The 3,804-nt window shown below is 39.7% G+C and overlaps 1 long non-coding RNA gene across 1 annotated transcript in view; it reads right to left on the bottom strand.

Annotated features, from left to right (window-relative positions):
- Positions 1–3,804, bottom strand: part of LOC113459112 (uncharacterized) — a 36,727-nt gene that overhangs the window by 27,060 nt on the left and 5,863 nt on the right. Inside the window, exon 4 of the long non-coding RNA XR_012580504.1 lies at positions 549–668. This is a non-coding gene — a long non-coding RNA (uncharacterized LOC113459112). The remainder of the gene's footprint in view (positions 1–548; positions 669–3,804) is intronic.

The raw sequence follows: 3,804 nt of genomic DNA, 5'->3' as shown, positions 1-3,804 counted from the left end.
CTAAAAAAAAATACAATGAGGTAATTTAAAAAATTAAAAATAATAAAATTAATTATTTTTGTTTGTGTTTTGCTGATGATCCAAAAACTCCATCAATATGCTTATAAAAAAAATGAAACAGCTTTGAAGGTACTTTCTTGTTTTCATTTTTACTTGGAAGAATTCCCACTATACTTACCTCTAATAGAGCATGGGAGCCATTCCTGTCATAACACTTGGAGCAATCATTTTTACCCTCCCTTAAACTGGATTTCATTGGCAATCTGTAAATACAGTGTGCCACTGTTGGACGCACAGATACTAAGGATGTGGATATAGGTTTAGGGGACAGTAGCTGTGCAGTGCTCCAGTGTACCCTGCTCTTTTCACTAGGCACATATTTCTCTCCAACCTTGGGCAGGGTAATTTTATTCTCCCTGGATACTAAGAGTCACATTCTAGGCTGTGTTCTGTGTCTGTGAGGGAGGGATCAAGGACATACATTATTACATTTATATGCAGATTAGTCCACCTTGACTCAGAGTGAAATTAAATTAAAAGCTGCTTACCTGCTAGCTCCTTCCTGACAGCAGGTAGCAAGGAAGAACAGAAATGGCATTTTCTTCAAGTTCTGCCTTGTTACTTCACCGTCATATGCAGTAGGTAGGCTCAGGTTGTTTCATGATTTGCTGTGGTAGAGAAGCAGTAAGCCATCAACATGATGGGAATAAGGAGGGAGTTTTGATCCAGGCACTTAACTCTAAGCCAGTGTCTGCTGAAACAGTAGGCTTGCCTGGGGTTGTGGGGCAGATTGCCAGACTCTGGCCTCTGGTATGTGCTAGAAAGATCTATACATGTAATGACAGCGCCCCTGAAGTTCCCTGGCACCCATCCCCTGAGACACAGTCTCATCTGCTGACTTCTTGTTTGCTCCCAGGATGTCGCTCACCCATGGAAGAGGGAGATAATAAACTCCTCTGACTACTGAGGCTGGGATTCCTGGGTATTCCTTAGGTGGGTGAAAATAGTAGAAAACTAGAAGGCTTCAACTTCCATTTTCACATGAAGCAGTCCCCAAAATATCTGCCAGGTCGTAACTCCAAGATTTCAAGGACTAGTGAGAGATTTAAAAGTAAAATATTTTTCCCTCTGATTTCCCCAGGTCATTTGGGGATTTGCACCCTTCATTACAAGATGCAGGGACAGAGATCAGTGATATACTCTACTGTACAAACTTCAAGAGTAAAAATAACTTGGCAGGTTAGAAACAGAAAAAGTCTGAAAACTGTACCTCTTATGAGAGGGACAAAACAAAAAATAATTTAAAATATATATATGACCATTCAGAAAGACATACACTGTAGGCAGAATTATCTTTAGATGGCATGTTTTCAAATTTTTTTTGTGTCTTCTGAGACTGCTTTTGTTACAAGGATCTTCATGAAAATTAAAACACATTTGTTGCCCATTCACACCTTTTTTCTTCATTCCAGAAGAAATCCTCTATGATTTAGATGTGAAATATCTCAAGGGTTTGCACAGAAGCCAGGGAAGGCAGAAATTAGTGTAGTCATAGTGATGCAACACTAAACCTCTACAAAGTGTTAATATCATCCCAGGAACAAATTCAGATGAAGCATTTTAATTCAGTGACTTCCATTTCTATGATCACAAACCACCAGTTCTTCAAAAGCACCATTTTGTTTTTACTGTTATTGTGTTACTATAAACCACTTTACATGCATAGAGAATTCCTTCAGTCATGTCCACTCAGTTTAGTATTTGCCTGCTTGGACTGGAAAATGTGAAAACATTGTCCATGTGATAGATTTGGTTCTTTTGTAGTCTTACTCATCTTCTCATAGAATACATGATTTCCAATGAGTTTAGCAAAACTTACTGAGAAGCAATTTTTATTCATTCTTAATAAACATTTCTATTTCAATCCACTGTTTGCCTAATCTCTCTGCTCTATGCTGTGCCATGGCAGAGCTGTTATTTTAGATAAGAAAGTGCTTGGCATAAGCAAGCACAGTAGTACAAACAGTAATTACAGGTACCCAGGCCTCCCAGCAGCATTTCCCCAAGTGCCAGATATCTGTGGTTACCTTTCAGGTACCCACAGCCCCTGTCTGGCCTGACATCCCTTCAGCCAGCCAGTCACTGCCTGACAATCTACCAGTAGTTCAGACTTTTGCAATAAAGCAGCTGAGACTCAGTTTATTCTTGCAGAAAAATCCCTTTCTTTATTCACAAGTTTCCTATTTATAGGAAATATCAGAAGGCACTGTTAGACCTAGCTGGTTAGCAATGACACTCAGTTCATTGGCTGGTGAATGGCCAGGGTGTACCTCTGTCAAATCTCTCTACATTTTATTAGTTTGTAGGGGGATACAGTATTGGGTAAATGAAGGTGGTATAGAATGTAATCTTATCCCCCAGTGAGTTGTAGCTGGACCAATTACTAAAGATTAGGAGCAGGCCTGATCTTAACAGGCCACACCTGTAGCCAATAAGAGCAGTGGTATAAAAGAGTGGATTGGTGAGATTTCAAGTCAGATGGTAATTACTGCAAGGACCAGGAACAGGTAGTGCTTAGAGGAGCTGACTGTGAGAAACATTGAGGAGATATGAAGCTCTGGTGATATGGAATCCTTGCACTATAATGATAATAGAACTCTTGGTATATAAGACAACATAGTTTATGTATTTTGTTTGCTGATTCCCATGGAATAGATTTCTTGTTTATTACAGGTGCAAACAGTTTTCTTACCAGAATAGCTTGTTGTATTAACTGCTTTCATTCTTATGGTTTTTCACATGGGAAGTTAGCTGGCTGCACTTAGAAGAAGTAACAGGCCAGCTGGTAATTTAGCAGAGTAAGGCCTGATTTTATAAGACCTTTCTTTCTATTTGTATGCAACATCAGACTATAGGAACCTGACTAAATTTGGGTTGTCCTGTGGTCCAGGAGTTTAATTGGATCATTCTTGTGAGTCCCTTCCAATATGCTGTGCATTCTTTAAAAGCAGGTTGGTCTCAAAGGTATGGACTTGAGGTGAGAGCTGCTGTCATTAAGCAAGTACATATTATGAATTAAGCAATAATACTGTCTTGTACAATGCATACCATTAGGGAAACAGGAAGGGTAAAGAAAGCAGGGGGCAGGCTCATTGCTCTAACCACTTTATTGAGAGGCAGAGTTTTCATGACGCACCTCCCCAAGAAATCTTTGCCATTTGGTTCAGATTATATTGCAGCATTTGGCTTGAAATGACCCATAGTATTCCACTGCTGTGTGAATATGTTTTATCTTAATCAGTACAAAAGTTGTGGGAAGAAAACCATGCCAAACACTGAATCTTTTCCTGGCATTTCTTTGCAAGGCGTGGTGCCGTGCACAACAACAAAACCAAATATCGGTTTCAGAGGAGCAATGGCCTAAAATGACATTTTTCTGTCAGAATTTGCAATTGAGACTGAGTGAAATATTTTCCCCTCCTGGAAGATTTCAGGCTTTTAGCTTGAAGCATACCTTGTAGAGAGTCAACCTTTACCTCAGCCACGGTGGCTTACCATTTGTTCTTTTTCTCTCATCCAGTGCAAAGTCACCTGTCTAGGATTCATTACAACACTTCCACATGAGATGATGCTGTATTACAAAAAAGTGTATTCTGTGCATCCTAGCTGTCCTCCTGAATAACTGTCCTAACCAGTAGTAGAGAAGTGGCATTCATAACATTCACCAGGCACTTGACTCCCTGATAAAGCTAGTTTCAATGTCTTCTACAGTTGTGTATGTGGAACTAGAGTTCTGCACCCAGT

This window comes from Zonotrichia albicollis, chromosome 5 (genome assembly GCF_047830755.1).
Source record: "Zonotrichia albicollis isolate bZonAlb1 chromosome 5, bZonAlb1.hap1, whole genome shotgun sequence".
In the NCBI taxonomy this organism is placed as follows: Eukaryota; Metazoa; Chordata; class Aves; order Passeriformes; family Passerellidae; genus Zonotrichia; species Zonotrichia albicollis.
The sequence above is the reverse complement of the archived record's forward strand: the minus strand, read 5'-3'. Positions and strand labels throughout refer to the sequence as shown.